This window comes from Amblyomma americanum, chromosome 1, assembly GCF_052857255.1.
Source record: "Amblyomma americanum isolate KBUSLIRL-KWMA chromosome 1, ASM5285725v1, whole genome shotgun sequence".
NCBI classification, from domain to species: Eukaryota; Metazoa; Arthropoda; class Arachnida; order Ixodida; family Ixodidae; genus Amblyomma; species Amblyomma americanum.
Window position 1 is genome coordinate 109,437,435 of NC_135497.1, and position 18,509 is coordinate 109,455,943.

General features: G+C 42.9%; 1 protein-coding gene and 1 long non-coding RNA gene across 7 annotated transcripts in view; one reads left to right on the top strand and one right to left on the bottom strand.

The window, feature by feature from the left end:
• The window catches only part of LOC144113440 (LIM domain-binding protein 2-like), a 302,492-nt gene that overhangs the window by 165,757 nt on the left and 118,226 nt on the right, over positions 1-18,509 (bottom strand). The window lies entirely within an intron of this gene.
• On the top strand, positions 9,677-17,045 carry LOC144134867 (uncharacterized). Its single transcript, XR_013315284.1, has 2 exons — positions 9,677-9,872; positions 16,793-17,045. It is a non-coding gene; the product is annotated as an uncharacterized LOC144134867 (long non-coding RNA).

Genomic DNA, 18,509 nt, shown 5'->3' on the forward strand with positions numbered 1-18,509 from the left:
AAGTTCATAACAGAACATTACGCCAAATTTCATAAACGCGCCTTGACTTGAAGATATTTACTGACACTTCCTGTTAGGAAATTGGTAACTTTTTAGTTTGCATGAACTATTGTTTAAAAAAAAGTTACCAGGAAATTAAATCATTTCTGTACAAAGTAAATTAATTTCTAGAATACTGAATTATTATTGCCTCACAGTTCAAGGGAATTAAAAGAACTTTCTAAGCAAAAATAGGAGCGAGTGTGATATTGTGTATCACAAGCACAATGAGGGGTCGGTTGCAGCAAATTAATGATGGATAGACGAAAACAGTGCTTTCTGCTGCTTATTCGGCCTTAAATTCTGCACTCAGGGAGTCGTAGTAAAAATTAAACACAGTTTCAGCAGAGCTGGACAACCCCTCTGGCAATCCGGTAACACGTTGGTGTTGCTATTGCCATGCTTGCCAAGTCATATTTTACCGTGCAGTCTTAGTTACAGCAATTTACCGTACGACGGTGCTAAAACTCTCTAGTGTTAGGAACATTTCACTCTGGGGTTTCCGGGGGATTAATGTCGCACGCTAGAAAAAAAATCGAAGTTTAGCGTCGAACCGATGTGTTTCCGCGCCATTGAAAGACACGTTCTCACTAGTTCAAAAGAGGTCCGCCACAAGCACACTTTATACCCCTCACCATACCCAGCACACTGCCCGCCATGCAAAAGCTCCCAGCCCACTTCATGCCACTCCACGTGGGGGCACCCAATTTAAAACCCCTCAATACCCTCCTCCCCAAGCGACCAGCAATGGCTGATCGCACGGAACTGAAAACCCCACCCAGCAACGGCCGCACCGCTTCGCGCTCTGAGGAAGTTCTGTGTAACGTGTGCAGGCTTACAACTTCGAACTCAAGTTGCTTCGTTCCTGAGCGACTGTGCATGCGAAATTTCGGGCAAGGTAATATTATGTTTATTTATTTTTTTATTTCGGGGGGCTGCCAGCATATAATGAATGTTCATCGGAAATGATGCTCAAAATTGAAGCAGAGATGCGGGTAATAGAATTGAGCTTGGTTATAGTGTTTTCTTATAACCTACAGCTGGATGTAGTTTATTTTCTGAAGCCGCTTCTATAAAGAGAATTATAGAGAAACAAAACAGGTAACAGCGCCCGCTGGACTCAACTTCGGTAACAATTGGGCTTAGCATTAGGAAGGTGCACGGCAATTAGAGCGCTCTGAACCCTCATTCTTTAGCGCTCCACCGACATCGTACTCAGCGACAGAGGAGGTTTGAGTATTGGAAAAAGATGTAAGAGCTCAGGTCCCATAATCTAGGATGTGAGCAGCACCCGCTTTGAGCACAGCTAAAGCACCGGCGCAGTGCCTCTTCCGCATTTTCAGTAGCATAGACTCGATACTTGAAACGGCGGCACTGGCAGCACCCGAATACCGATTCCATGGACTTGATGACGTGCGCACACACCTCAAGTTGTATAAACACACGCTCACATAGAACTCGTGAGAAGCGCTAGCGCCGGCTACGCATTCGCAAAGGGAGCAAGAGCAACTGGAGGCTCGGGTAAAGGACAGGCTGCAGGGATGTGCAGTGACGGTACGGGGCGAACACGACCGGAAGGTTATATCACCTGCAATAAAAATCACGCCGATAAAAAATTCCTCAGCGGGCGATGGTAAATAACACTGGCTATAAATGTCCAATCTTTTAAGTCAGGTCTTCCTAGAAAACCTGCAGTTCTCACAGAACGAGTCACGAAAAGCGTATAATTATTTCTGTAATGCTTAGGAAAGAAGCCAATATTTTGCTTTAAAAAATCGCTACACTGGCGGATTGGCACTGATTGAACACAATTTTTCGTTTATATATAGACGAGAAATTTTGTGCAATCATTTTTTCTTTCCCTTGGGAAAAGAACTATATCCAGATATCGTTCAGAAAAAAATACAGTTATGAAAGAAAAAAAGAAAGATAATTATTCTAAGAAATTGGAGAAAGTCGAGCACAAAGTCTCGCGCGTAAGGGATTCAAGGGTAGGATGCGAAGCAACGGTAACAGCAGAATATACAGTGTGACTACTCTGTGCGCGGGTAGCAATGGCCTTATCCATTGATGCAATTACTGTATTCACATTTTTCGCGTTCTCCTGCGTGTTGTTGTCATCACAGATCGTGTGCGTGCGCGCGCGCCTGTGCGTACGTTCGAGAGCGCGTGTTTTGTTTAGCTTTGCGTCCTTGCCCGTACTTCTAACGTGGTAAGCAGCGTTACGTAAATAAATAATGCATTCCTTCCCCCTGATTCCTGATTATACGCCCTCGAATAGCAAGAAATACTGTACATTGTGGGGCGAACGTGAAGCAGAGCCGAGGACCGCGAAAGGCAGAGGCAAAAATTAATCAAGGTAGCACACACAAAGTTCCGGTAGTGAGTATGCCATCGGGCCTGCGACGCAGTTACGGGGAACTAGCTAAAGCCTATAGAACTCGGTAGACATTGCAGCCGTGCAGCGGCCGCGGCTTTCCGCATGGCCCCAGCTGCGTCGCCTGCAGCTGACCGCTTTCCAAAGCTTTCGTTCGCAGCGCCGCCATGAACAGGTGGTTGTGAGTAGTCACCTTTTTTTTTTCGCCTAAATCATCATCAGTCTGCTGGTTTCTTAATTGAAACAAAATATTTCCTCGTTTAATGCACCAAACATGCGGCAGAAAGAACGTTACCAATTCTCTTTTAAAGCGTTTAACGTTAGGCGACTTTAGCGCCGCCTTTTCGTTCACCGGTGGTGGGGTTGAACCAATGCCTACAGAAGAACATCAGGGGTTTTTCTGCCCGCCGTAGAGCGCGTCAGCCGTATGGCGGCGTTGTCAGATGACCCTCTAGCAGACGACACGCAGGCGGCACAGAATTTTCTTGTGACTGCCGTTACAGCAAAAAGTATGCCTTCTGGTGCGCTGTTTCTTATAACATTTGTTTGGTGTGTTTAGTGTTACCGTTTGACAAGTGACGCGTCGCTGACTGCTCTTGCTGGAGGGAGTAGCGAGTGAAACTGCATTGCTGTTGCGTTCCGTTTTCAATGTCCAGTCAGCGAAACAAGAAGCCTGGCGTTTTGTTCCATGAAATTCCTACCGACTTAGAACTCCGGGAAAGACGGCTCAAGGTAATTCAAAGAGATAACTGGCAGGTAAACAAAACATCAAATTATTCTGCAGTTCGTAGCTTGCATTTCCAGCCAAGGAAATGCTACTGTAGACAGTTTGACTGCCCACCAAGACAGGGATGGACTCTTTTAACTGACGTCAGCGCTCCTAAGAGTGTCAAAGGGCCTTAAGAATCTCGTCGATGTCATCCACAAAGACCGAACGAATCTTCAAAGGCCACTGGACACATGCTTGCTCTACAGTGTGAATAGAATCGCGGGTTTGCCTGTCCTGACCTGTGAGAACAAGGATAGCGGCATATTATATGCAAGAAGTTCATCAAACCGTTGCTAACAAACCATGCACTTGGCATAACAGACAAGAACGCAGTTGCGAAGATGTACAACAAGAAACCTCTTTCCCGAAAATTCTTGAAACTGCAGTAAGAAACGATTTCCGCCGCCTTCATCACACCGACGCATGCCATTTTTCCTTGTAAGTGCGCACGTGTCTGTGCCTTCAAGCGCAGTTTTTTTTTTTAATATGTACACGTTGCTCGCCATGTCTGATACTCCCCTTGTTCCAGTTGTCATTTCATCAACGCACGTGCTTGTCATTTGGAGAAATCCGGTCAGCCAGGCCTGCTGTTTTATTTCCTACGTCACTGTGCGCGTGTGCATCACACAGGAACCTAGTGAGCTGTGTTTCTAGCGAAAAGAATAGAGAAGAGGGGCATGGGTTTATTTGAAATTTGTCAACGTTATCCAAGGAGGTACCGTTCGGCGAAAGCTAGTCGGAAAAATGACCAGAAACAGCGCAGCTAGGCTGCCCTCCAAGACCTGGTTCACCAGACCGAAACATATCTCTCGCAATGCTCCGCAGCAAGATTGTAACAGACGCGCGCTTCGAAAAGTTCTAAGAAAAATAGATATGAGGGTTGTTCCCCCTGCGGGCCAGCGACTCCTCAGGCAAGTACCGCGACGTCTCAGCTTCCATCCATTGAGCGCCATATGCAGTCCTCCTTTGCCACGGGTCACCTGGCTACAGTTGAGAGCTCAGGTAATTCCGGACTTCCTCCTGTCCTTATTCTATCTCATGGATTATTTTCCCTTTTTGCTTGCCCGAAGTAGATTATTTCTTGCCATTGGCAACAGTACAATATATACGACCATGCATCATGCAGTGTAAATACTTATTTTGTGGCATTTCTAGCCACTTCAAGCACTTGCTGCAATATGGATGTTTCGAACACGTTCCTTTTCCTGTAAACCGTCCGAAAGTTACTGGTTATGCAGCAGACAAAAGGTCCTAAGGGCATGATAGAATGGGGGGCACAGCACGCTTTAGTATTTCGAAATCTAAACTGATGATCCTCTTTCAGTATAACGTGGAAGTCAACTCAGACTTCTTAAGCATTTGCTGCACTCTGAGACATTCAAAAACATGATTTTCGTCGTTAACGAACTAAACGTTGTTGCTAAAAGTCCGAAAAAAGGATGAAACAGCATAATCGGGCGCCCCGCATCACAGTCTCCCGGCCATTTATGAGGGTCATCTTTTAGCGCCGCCTAGCGGCCAATCCGCGCAATGTCGAGGCGATCTCGGAGCCCATTGAAATCGAGGAGACGCTTCAGGAATGATTTTCAGGAGGCATTGGTTGAGCGCCGCATGCATACTATCGGCCGCGCGCTAGCTACGCTACGCTGAAACGCTATTATGCCGAGTTCTGACGGTTGTCGCTGTGGTGGTTTTCTTCAGGTTGTTTTTGTTGAATGTGCGGCCAACTAGGCCAACAGTCGGCCGATTTGGTCTGCCAAAACCATGTCGTCGTGATGTCTGGCTCTATGTCACACTGCGCAAAACAGTCGGCCGACTGTCGGCGCCGGCGCCAGATCTCCCACAAGACGGCAGTTGGCCGATGGTCCGCCAACTCCCATGTCACACTAGCGAGACAACGTGCGAGACCTCCCGCCGACTTAGCCCTTTCTCGTTCTCACTCTTCTTTTGTCAATTCCCGCTATGCGACATTCATGGGCCGGGACGCTTCATTTTTAACTCTTTCAAATAAATCCCACCATACTAAAACAAACTCCTTAACAATCGTGATTATGAACCTAGATTGAGTGCATGCAGCCCAGTACAGAGCGGCACTTATTGCTGGGTCAGAAAGGCATGGCTCGAAAATACATCCAGTCGCTCGCGGGTAAACAAGACGGGAGAGATTATTTGAAGCTAAAATAATAAAAAAAAATCCTCGACCACGCTGATTCGAACTAGAAACCTCTGGATTGCGAACCTACTGCTACACCCACGACGCCATGATGAACAGAATAATTCGACTCCTTCAGAGGTGCTGATAAGAAGCACTCCGCAGTGTGACACTCGCGACAGAAGTAAAGCAGGCGACTCATGTGCGAAAACTCGGTCGGCGCGCTGCACCGGTCGCTGCTTGCGAATTACAGTCCCACTGCAAGCACGGACACACGGAGCAGAAAGCACCGCTGCGCCGCTCGACTCAAGCACTCGAGCTCAAAGCGTACGCTTTGCCACCCGCAGCGGTCTGATTACTGCTTGACGTTGAAGTTCGCACCAGAAAAGACAAAATAGCCGTATTATCAGAAAGACCGCCTGCTATACACGAGCAGCGACAAAGCATGCTTGCACAAGTAGCGAGCTTTCGGCAACGGCACCGCCCGCGGTCGCGCCAGGCGACGAACTGCGCTGCTGCCTGGCGCAGCGGACGCCGCTTCGCAAGTAGCCTGCGCTATAATACCTCTTAATATCGCTTTGCTGTTAACAGTATAATCTCACCATAATCTAAAATTATGGTCAATTTCCGAGACACCTTCGGCTGCGGAGCTAGCGGAGCGCTGCGGGCGACAGGCGAGCCGCACCAGCGGCCGCTTGCGAGGCGATTCTGGCGAGAGATTTTGCTCGTATCAAAGCTGTTGCTTTTACCAGCAACTCGGTGTTGATCAACGATCCTTAGAAATGATACATTTGTCACATTTCTGTCTCAGCGTTTATTGCTTACGTCAAAAACAATCTTAAGCTGATTTTTATTACGGCGGCGGACGGGATCCAGGCTGGCCTGCCGGCGAGCAGGCTCGGTTTACTTCACGTTCGCACCAAAAAAGACAAAACAGCCATGCTATCAGAAAGGCCGCCTGCTATATTCGAGCAACGACAGCGTGCCCGCGCAACAGCCGTGCTTTCGGCAACGACGCCTGCGGGAGCACCAGGGCAGCGAACTGCGCTGCTTCCCGGCTGCCGTGCTCGTAGCTAAGCCTAGCTGGTTTCGCATCGATGCCGCAGCTCAGGGCGCTTTGGAACTAGCCAGCGCCGTAATAAAGGAACTTCTCTAGTCACCCCTTTACTGCCAACCCGTCCCATAATAAAATATTGTTATGCTCGATTTCTGCGACGGCTTCAGCAGCGGATCTAGCAGACGTGAGGCGAGCCGCACGAAGCAGCAGCAGGCGCCTAGATGATGAAATTTGCTTGTATCGTAGTGGCCGATCATCGGTGTCGTCGTGTCTGCGTCGGCGTTGTGTCGGGCTAGTGTGACAGGCCCCTTTAGTGTTGTGGTAGTGTGACTGAACCGACTGAACTCGGAAGGTGACAAATGGCTCCTGCGCTGCGGAAGACGTTCTTGCGCGCATGGAGTTTCAAAAACTGCTCTGACGTACTGCAACACCACGGCGGAGAGGCCGGCGCCCAATAGAAGAAACTGCTTGTCGCGATTGCTGACGAATGTAAGTACAGAACTGGAAAATGACTTCTGTTATGTGTCGGGGGTTGCAGAGTGCTGGGGCTGCGAATGCATTTAGGCACGGTATTTACGTCTTGTTGTGCAAAACGTGAGCACGACGCGATCGTTTGCCGAGAGGCGTTCGTGTCATGGCACGGTCACGTGCCAGCTGTGCAGCTTTTAGTCCCGCCGCCTTGCGCTCTTTGAATCAACTCCATTGCGAAGAAGTTATGTAATAGAATTTAGTTGCACGCTGAGAACTGTTAGGTGCCGTTTGATTCGTTATTCCGACTCAACGGGAGCAACACATGAAAAGTAGACCATTAGAACGAAAAGTGCTTGTAGTGGTGTGCATCTTTTTATTCTGCTGCCTTTGTGTTTACTGGATATGGAAAATTGCCCGTTCTACGTCGCAGTCACATCAAGTGCTGTAGTTCTTAAAGCCTTTGGTTAACGAAACGACGATTAAAAATAGCAGAACCATTCCATTGCAGTGCAGCAGAGGTAATGGCACACTGGAAGGTTTGTTGTCACTTTATTTGATTTAATTCTTTACAATAAATGTCATTCCCTCATTTTCAGTGTGAAGCGATAAAAGTGTAATGTAACGCATTAATAATCATTTTAAGAAAAGTATAACTGGCTTTGTACACCATTTTTATGCAGATTACTGGAGGCATAGGTAATTATTCATCATCCTCCACCCATGAACATATTGGACTGAACCGCTAGAAGTTGTAATGGGATGTTTCTTTTTTCATGATGTTTACATAAGCATGGCTCTAATGCAGCCTTTTTTCAAATACGTCTGCAGTCAAGCATAGTACAGCTGCCCCACCGGCATAATCACACTGCTATTGCACCAGCTTTTATCCGTCATCGAGCCAACGCTACCTCAACCTTAGGTGAATGGCATTATCGACCTACTAGTGCATCCTATCAGCCATGGGCACCGGATATCAAGCATGCCTCCTGTAAAACAATAGGTGCACATGTGGGTATCACTGGTGGCTGTATTTTTCTTTCTCTTTGCTTTTAGCCAGACAAAAATCTTCTGGTCCAGGATCACACTCTCCTTCATTCGTTTCTTTTTCATCTTTTTAAAGAGAACAAAGAGGAAGGAAAAAAGATATTGCGGGCATTGTGAAAGCACTGCTCTTATCAAGGGCATTGTGTTATAGTATGTAATGCTTTTTTTTACAGTTTTTATGCTCATGCCTCTCCTGGTTGGGAATCTTGACCACAGTATAGACCGAGTAAAAAAAAATCATGCTTCATGACCTTTATACATCAGTCTAAAAGCAGCAATTAAATTTCATAGGTTTACTTCACCAGTACGTACCTGTTACAAGGCACAGCAAGTTTGCAGTGAACCAGTGGCATGATAACCCTATGGCAGACATAGCCTAATGGGCAATACATAATTGAATATTAGCATTCAAGTGGACCAGGCTGCCTTAGAAGCACAGGTGTGGCTAGCACCAATAATTCGTGCCATACCAGATTATCCTTGCATTACTTGAAACCTTGTAAAGCTTACATTGAAGTTGTAAAGAAGAAAGGCATTTATTTGATGTGTTATAAGTGTTGCTGAGGTTATTTTTATTTCACACTTTCTTTGTCACAACTGACAGCACTGTACAGTTGAAATGCCTTTGCAATCTTTTGAATATTTGTGCATTCGTGTTTTTATTCATACCGATGTTCAATCACTGGTTGCATTACACTAGCTGATCCTATGTTAACAAATATTGCCATGACCTTAACTAGACCCCTTGCTTTACTCGAACCAATGTATTTGATGTTGTCCCTCTCCCGAGCCATCGAGGTTCACAATAAGCTGTGCAAATCACTTCATTCACTTTCACGAGGCATTTATTACTGCAATTAATGATAGGCAATTGCCTAAAGAACAACCTGGGTACTCATTTCTATCTCTTATAGAACACATTTTATTGTTTACATGTTTATCTTGTATTAATTTATACTGATATGAGCAGGCCTCAGCACTGGAGTGATCTGCTCCAGGACAAATACAGAACTGTCAGTCCGGCTGCTCCCTTAGGGTCACATTGCAGAGGCTTTTCTCGCTCGTAGGTCTGTGTGGCTTTATTTACAAGCATTGTATCTGACGCAGTCTCTGCTTTAACATTTTGATTCATTTGCTTTAGAGAGGGTCACTTTAGCACTCTAACAAACTTGCTTACCTTTGTACTATTTGTTCATACATTTTATCCCCCCACCTGCTAAAGCTCCAAATGGTGCTGCATTATCTACAGACAGGTGAGTAAAATGAACAGCAAGTAAAGTTGTTAATTTCTCCTAGCTGCTCTAAGAAAAACAAACATGCGCAATTTATTTTGCAATGTGTTTGTGCTACCGCTCTTGAGAACAAAAGTTGCCTGAATTTTTGTACAGACCAGTCATGAAACAAAAAATAATTTTCAGATTTGGTGGCATGCAAGTTATCTTCACATGACTGGAATGACTAAATATCTCTTTGTAGTAGTGCAATTAGGTATAACATGTTAACATCAGTTCCTATGAATATCATTGTCTTCAAATGTGGGGGCAGAAATGAGCACAAAAGCATGTTATAGCTTTTTCTTGTTCAAGGAAGCAGGGCATTCATTTCTAGTGTTGTGACTTCTACTTATGCCATTACTCAGAAACCTTATCAAACTCACTTGGAGTGCTGCGTTTTAGTGCACATTTAACTGATTATTGCCGCTCCTTGTTTGATCCTGAAAGAAGTCACTAACTGTATACCTCGAATTGTTTTCTTATGCAGTTCTTTTGCCACTCCATTCCGCCATGAAGGAGGCTACCTGTTGGCATTGTTGATTTACGCACCTCATTGCTAGGACGCTACCTCTTCCTGCTGGTGGTGTAAACAAGTAACGACAAGGAGGCTGCCTGATATTGTCGACAAGTGAAAGGATGGCGCACCAAATAGCGCACCAACCAGGTCACTTCAGTGTCCTTGTGCTAATGTATGTTTATTAAAATCAGCTCAAAGTTTGATATCTCCATCATTGTGGACTTTTAGATACGTTTAGCATAACTAGTGTTTGTCGCCTTTAATGTTGGTCTTAGGACAGTGTAAACATTATTTCACTGTGAGTGATTTTGTAGCTATTTTAGAGAGGCAAACAATCACATCATTACAAATGTTGAGTCTGAATGTGATATTATAGCACTGTCAACTGTTACAAAAAATTGGCAGTGGCTTAGCTCGGCTATGCCAGGATATACGTAGCAAGAGGTACATTTCCCAGGCTGAGCTTGTTGTCGTCACTGTATGTTTAGCAATGAGAGACATATAGGCTCCATCTCGGCGGCTATGCGCCGTCTATTAGGCATCTCCGTTTGGCAATCCGTTCCTCCCTCTATTCAGGCGTCTCAGCTGCTCTCTTCGCCTTCTTATGCTCATTCTCTCTTTGTTGAGTAGCCAAGTGCCAGGCGACACCCCCAGGATTGGAAGGGTTAATCTTCTCTTGTCTATACCGCCATTTAGCAGCGGCTGGGCTCTCTTTCTCTGCATCCATGTCAAATGTTGTGATACAGCCGCTCATTACATCTCCGCCTTTTATACGCAATGTTGCGCATGCGACGCGCAGTTCGGGTGATAAGAGCAGCATGCAGCGAGGTAGCGACGACGTGCATGCCGCGCCTCCTGCTCCTCCTCTCTGGTTGCCATGGTAACGGCGCATGCGCGACTGGCCACCGCGAAATGCTCGACTGGTAGCCCAGTGCAGCTTTCGCTACAAAAGCATGCAGCTGTGATGCTTGTCAAAGGTCAAAGGCCCACAACTAGTTACATTGAGCAAATAAGATGTCTGCACTTCTAATCTGCTGCGCTTCCACCTTGTTACAGGATGCTTCACATCTTTCATTTTGTCATGGGTTTATTTAGCTCTCTCTACTGTTCTGGATTGATTGGCATATCAGGAAGCTAAAAGGGCATCAGACTTGATTTCTTGCTGTTTAAGCAATAGTGCCGCACAGTGTGTGTGTGTTTCTGCATGAATAAGAGTTTTTTTTCATAGGTTTGTTGTGTGGTTCATGGAACCTTCATTTTACAGAAGAAATTATTTCACTTTTGTGTTGTACAGGAAAGTGGGCAGTATATGTACACTCTAGGTATTTTCAGGGAAGACTAAATAATTTTCAAACATATACTTTCTGGGTTAAAAATGTGGCTTTTATGGCATAGTATTGCCAGTGTTGGCGGACACCGGAAAGTCGGTTAATTGTATTTAGTAAGCTGGATATCTAATTTCTGATAATTAACGTTTCAACTATTGCAGTTAAGCAACTGGTGCAATTAGAGATTTGTAGCCTGTAAAATAGACTCCCAACTATAATAGTTCAAAAGTTCATTTTGGGTGATTTCACATGAGATCAAACTGCCTAAATATTTCAAATTTTTAATTTTTTTCAATTATTTAATATATTAGGCACACATTATTCAGTAGGCCAACAGTGAACTTCATTTTGTGAAAATGGTAATATTTGTGGAGAAAAAATGATAAATGGCATCGTGGCAGAGGTAGTGTTTTTAAGCACAGCTTAATTTAGCAAATTTGCAATGGCGTAAGAATGTAGATATGAAAGCCATGATGGATATATTTTTCGTGCTAAATGTACCGGTGGGAAGGAATACATCAAGCTTATTTCTGCCATTTTGACGAAGTTGTTGCGTACTGGAAAAATTTTGAAAACGACATGTCTCAAACGAGGCTGTTATCAAGAATTTTTTTTCTTCTGCAAATATAAAGCACATCTCCTTAAAATTAGCACAACAGATAAGCATCGAGGTACGAAGCAAGTGTACAGACTTCCATTTTTATGTGTTATAAGGAAGTGCAAGAAGTATTGCCCTAAATCTGCCATTTTTGAATGTAGTGTTTTTCAAAAACCAAAGAAAAAATAAGCCCCATATCCAATTTTTGTGAAAACTCTTGAAAAAAGTCTCTAGAAGGAGGTGAAAAAGAATTCGAAGAACATGTTGCATTATTTTGTTTCTAACAATATTCAAGCTCAAACTTGTAGCCTTTTGAGCATCGGCTGGAGCACCTAATTGAGGACGCGGAAGCAGAAAACACGCCCTCCGCTGCCCTAAATTAAATTGTCTCTAGATCGCAAGACAGACTTTATCCATCAAGAGAGAGCATACTCAATTACTCTGTGGACAAACACCGATCTACGATGTAAGTAGGATTCTGTAGCTTTGCTATACCCGAGTGCGAGTAAAAACTGGGAGTGTGGCTCATAGGAACGCACGTAAACAAAAGCTCTCAATGCAATTTTCTGAACTGCACAGTGCACCTTTAAAGTTGTCTTTCATTAAAAAAGACGATTACATCATAGAAAGGAACGTGGAAGAATATGTCAGTTCAAAGCCAGTCTTTTTTTTTTAAACATCACAATATGGTCTTGCCAGAGGCATTTTACAAATCTACATTCTGTACTATATATAGGCTCTTAATGTCTGTTATTAATGAAGGACGACCTCATTTACTCATTTTGGAGTCTGTAATAGGCAAAAGCTTTATGGAAATTGTACATCAGTTGAGGGAATACCTACTCCAGTGCACCTATAACCAGTCCAGCATATACCTACATAACCAATCAAAATAAATTAACACCGGCTAAAAAAATGTTTTAAATCCCGAATTAAAAAATTAGCCATGCTTTGCCTGGAGTGGACCGACAAAGCAAGACCATGGGGACACACATGGCTTCATGAATGCACTCTGCAGTAAGAAAATTACACACAAAACTTTTTTTTGCATACATTTCTATGGGCCGCACTCCCAATTGTTACCCGCACTCAGCGATAGCAGCACTACCGAATCCTGTTTACTTCGCAGATAGGTGTTTGTCCACAAAAGGAATTAGGTATGCTCTCTTTTGACGGAACAGGTCTCAGTCTAGGGATTTGGGGAAATTTAGAGCAGCGGAGAGATTATTTGCTACCTCCGCCCCCTCATTTAGGTGCTCCTGCCAATGCTCAAGAAGCTACAAGTTTAAGCTTGCATAACATTGTTGTAAACAAAAAAATGCGACGTTTTCTCGCATTCTTTTTTGCCTCCTTCTAGAGACTTGTTTCAGGATTTCGAAGAAAAATTGGGGCGATGGTTTTTTTTTCTGGTTTTTGAAAAAGACTACTATATCAAAAAATGCCAGAATTAGGCAATACTTGTACTTCCCTAAATGAAAATCGGTACACTCTTTTAGCATCTCAGTGCTTATATACTGTGGAAGTTTGAAGGAGATGTGTTTTATATTTGCAGAGAAAAAGAAAAAGCCTTGAAAATGGCCTCATTTGAGACTTGAGTTGCGATCAAAATTTTTTTCTAGCAAGCGACAACTTCTTCACAATGGCAGAAATAAGCCTGGCATATTCTTTCTTAACTGTACTTCAGCACGCAAAATATATCCATCATGGCTTTCATATTTTCATTCTTACATCATTGCAAATTTGCGAAGTTGAGCTGTGCGTGAAAACTCTGCTTCTGCCATGATGTCGTTTACAATTTTTCCTCCTGATATATTAGCATTTTCATGAAACGAAATTCACTGTTGGCCTCCTGAATAATGTGTGCACACAATATGTCAAGTAATCATGACTAGTAGAAATATCAAATATTTGGGCAGTTTGATCTCTCGTGGAATCACCCATTAAACATTAGATATCCAGCTTACTACTCAAGACGATTCACCAGTTCTTTTGCCCACCAGCGCTGGTAATACCGCGCTGAAAAAGCCATATTTTTACCCCAAAAAACCTATTTTTTTTTTTGTTTTAGAATTACTTAGTCTTCAACACGCGGTATACATGTATTTACATCACAAAAACATAACTGGATTTAATTCACAATATTTCGGCTGGAGCACCAGCCTTTTTCAAGTGTACTACAGTATTCGAAGCACGCAGCTTTTGTTTTGAATGCTGTAGTACACTAAAAAAAGGCTGGTCGTCAAGGCAAAACGTAGTGAATTAAATTTTGTTATGTTTTTCAACTTCTAGTGTCTTTTTCTTATATTGATCAATCAGCTGCCAAGAAATCACCTTTGATATATATATAATATATGGTGAGATTTTATATTGATAACAAAAATACATTTAGATCTCCAATGCCTACAAACAATAACATTTACTCTTAAATATGTGTGAGGGCTTCGTATAAAGCATATAAAATCGCTAGGCAATTTCTGTGTGTCCACGATTCTTAGCAAGAGGGAACTAAGGAATCTGGGGCGTCTGTGCCGCTACATCACTGGTATAGGTGCCTCCTATGAATTAAACCAGCTGGAAGTTGCACTCTGTAGATTTCATATCTGTTTCTTCGTTTTGTCCTGTCTTCTTCGTGCAAGTATGTAGGTACCTTATTACAAACAGTTGCAGAAACAGATCAAGTTGGTCGTACCCTATTCACCACGTTAAACACTATTTGTAGATCTACAGTGCGCTTAGAGTGTTATGGAGTTAGTACCTGATCCTACCATTTCGCAATGCCATGTTTTTTAGCAATTATTGGAACCCTGCTCTTGTCTTGCCTTTATTTACAATCGATGGGCAATATGGTGCTGAAGTAGAGCTGTGCAAATAAATTATTGCTTTTAAATAAATTTAAAACACATATTGCCTTATGTTAGCAACACTGCATTACACTTTCAAGAATTATGCTCGCAGATTGGCTTGGTGCACCAGTTGTGCATATTCACCCGACACAATTGCCAGCAGAAAATTGCAGTCACCTGTGATCCACGTTTGTAATAACATTGGACGTGGCAAGCCTTATTCACTCCAACCGACATCAGTTTGTCCCGTGTGAGGGCTGACCTCTGCATGTCTCATTACCTGAATTCCTCTCTGCGCAGTGACACTATAGGTTTAATCACACCTTCTACATGACGTGCATTCAAGTTGCACGCTCTGTTTTGCCAGTTTGCATGAGTACTTGAACCATTTCATTTATCATGCTGCGTGGACACTAACACGTGCTGCATTCATTAATTATTAGATGTACTGGGTTCTTTCCTTGTTAGGTCTTCAGGACGTCTTCACTGTCATATAGCACCGTGCTGGTGAAATTCCATGAGGAAGAGAAATAAATACACATTGCCACTCGCATACACTGTGAAAACTGCACAGAATTGCCAGGAGTAGATAGGGTTAGTAAAAGGAATTAGTCAACAGAATTTGCTTCCGGGCTAGTTGGTTATGTATTCTCTTGAATAACAAGTTAGCGGTGCTATGGAAATGTCACGAGGGAGGGACACAATACAGCGTGCTACTGACAACTGATTCTGTACTGAAAAAATGCAGTATATATGTGCAGACACAACAGTGTTATGTGCGGTTAACTTCAACAAAGTGTTAAAGGCCATAAAAGTGGCCACAAAAGGAAAAGAACCTTTTTTGACTTACTGAGAGGCTAAAAACAATAGAGGCAAAAATAACTTTCAAAAGTAATGAAAAGTAACATGACACATAATGAAAAGGGCCACAGGGCATATTTCACTGAATGAGAGCCTGAAAGTGGGCCCGTGAAATATAGATGCAATTAAAAGGCACAATATGAAAACGTGAAACTGCTTAAAGAATTCAGAAGTGACCACATGGAATGAATAGTTGAGAGGTGTGCAGGCAGCCAACCATGTACATCTAATCTCCATAAAAATAAAAATTCATATAATAAACCTTGCTCTTATAGATCAATATCAGTGCATCACAGCCATAGGCGATGCCCTTTTTCCTAATGAACAGATCGTCTTTCAGTTCATGCGAAGCATGGTCATGGGTTCTAAGACAGCAATTTCTTCAAGAAAGGGTGTACACTGGTGGTCTTTGCAAACCCTACAATGTATTGGAAGATGTAGCTAGATAGCTGAACCAAACTACACAGCCAAAAAATGAGTCTATATAAGACAGCCAGGGCTTTTGTGTTCATGAAAGCACATCTGCTTCAGTACCCGAGGGCTTTCTGTAGTGAAAATTAAAACTGACTTATGCAAAGTGTAGTTCTCAAAGCACAGTTGCAATAAGAGCAATAACATGGTGGTGCTAACTGTTAAATGCTGCTTAGCCTTTGAAATACTGCTAGCAGTTAGACTTTGGCAAGTGGAGCACATAATTATGAAGAACTAGTCAAAACCTGCTGGGATGTGTTGAGCTGCCGTGTTTTGTTGCAACATGTGTGTATTTTGAAAGGGTGCTGAAATTTTATCTCTGGTCTGAAAAAGCTTTTATCAAAATTAATTCATATGCACGTTTAGGCAGGCCTACACCTTCCAGGGTAACTAGGCAACAAGTAACAAATAATTATTTTCTTATTGTGAAGGTTCTTCAGTGAACCTTCTAACATAAGTTGTTTGATATGCTATAACTGTACGCCGAGTCCTGTGAAGTAATGTTTATGTGGCTGTGGCTCAGTTGACAACATTTTGCCCAAACTTGCAAGCGTTTTGCAGAACAGTAATAGAGAGGTGAAGGTGCAGTAACAGAATTGTGGCTTACGTGCCATGCAGATTTGTGGTGACATATTGACTGTGTGAAGCATTCCAACATCACAATGCAGCGAGTAACTGCAATGTATTGAGCTCCTTACAGCTGGCTGGCTATGGGAGAAGCAGTAGCTTTCATACCACCACAGTGTATCTTGCTGTGCATGCTAAGGCTTTGAGGCTCTTTGTTTTACAGTTTTACATGAAAATTTGATATAACTGTCATGTAAATGATGCTAATGTGAGCCCCTATAACGACAGAAAATTGTGCTCCAAAAATCTTCGAATGCAAGGAATTTAACATGCTCCTATACAAGTACTAGCCAGGCAGCTAAGCCCTAGAATTTCAATTGTCCATGTGGACTGGTATAACGTCTAAATATGACTTTTTGTGCAGTTGGTGGGCATCAACCAGGAGGGAGCCAGCATTTGTCTCTGAACATCCTATCAGTGGACCCGAAAGTGTGCAATGCCTTTCACCAGATTGAGAAGTTCAAGCTAAAGCAGCAAGAATGTGCAGCTGAGAATTAGTTTCATTTTATACAGTAACTTACACAAATACATTCTTTTATATGTATAACTCCCTGTATATCTGGCACATGCTACTACTTGTATCGTTTTGTCTGCCTAATTAAAACTTTTTGACAAGATTTCATTTTAATGTAACATTAGATAAAGCTAGTAGACTACTGCACATCTACTAGCATACTTTTGAAGTTTCATTTTGATGCAGTGGCCGTAATCAGACTAATGATGATGATGATCCATGCAAGGAATACAGTTTGTTTCTTCTATTCTTCATCAGATACCTGCATTTACTTCTTTACCATTTTGTGTAATTCAGACAACAGACTAAGTAGATAGCACAGAACACACCACATTTTTGTTCCAAAGCCCCTTGGTCTTTGTGGGCATTCTATGCAAAAAGCAGTTGTTTTATTTAGTTCAAGCTATGTGTAAGAAGCTATGAGAGCTATGCGAATCGTATTTACAACTGGATAATCTGGCCGTAAGAACATCGTGCTTGAAGAGACAAAATCTGATCATGTAATTTGTCTTTGATTTCGCTGAAATGCCTCAGATGGCAATTAGTAATAAATATTACTGCTAGCTCGCTGTGTGCTACATTTGCTGTCATTATGATTCTAGCATAGTTGCCAGATCTCTTAAATTTTATTGATTTTTACTACACTTGACTGTGGATGCTTAAATCCTAATATGTAACACGTGCCTTAGCAACCTGGCCTCAAAAACAGGATTTGTATGTGCACAAATTTCATGGCTTCTCCAGTTTTGTACAGACTTTTTCATTCAGGCATTCAAATATAAGCTACAAGGTACCAACACAATACAATTACCATTAGGAGTATGTCTTGTACCTGAACAATGAACATAGCCTGCGCCCGATTGGAAAATATGGGTGTAATATAAAGCAAAACAATGCATTTCATATCGGGTGTTGCCGCTAAATGAAACCAAGCATTTAAAAAATACTTGAGTAACCTATTCTAGCAAAACCAACTGAGGCCTGTTGAGAGTTGCGTGGCCTACTCTGCAGTATTTTGTTCCTCGAAAGTTAATAATTACTAAAGACAAATTAGCTAAATTTCTAAACATTGGATTCAAGGAACCAAGTCCCAATTCTGAAATTGTAGGTAGTCTTGAAAAACAGCTTGCTGGAATGTTTACACCAAGGTAACATTTGCCTCGCCAAAGTACCCGGGTTCGAACCTGGCTGTGGCGGGGTGAATTCAAGACAAAATGCAAAGGCCACCTGTGTGCTATGCGATGTCAGTGCACTCTAAAGATCCTCAGGTGGTTAATTAATCTGGAGCCCTCCACTACGGCATTCCTATCTCTGTTCTTTCAGTCCCTCCTTGTTACCTTCCCTCACAGCAGCTGAGGTGTCAAACGAGAAATAAGGCAGTTACTGCACCTTCCATTTCCTGATAAGCAGTCTTATTTTTGTCTCAGTGGTAAATGCTCTCCACCACTGAGCCGGAGAACACTGGTTAAATCCCAGCAGCGGAGGTTATATTTCAATCGAGGCGAAGCGCTAAGAGTGCCAGTGTGTTACGCTTTATCAGTGCACATTAAAGATCCCCAGATGAAAA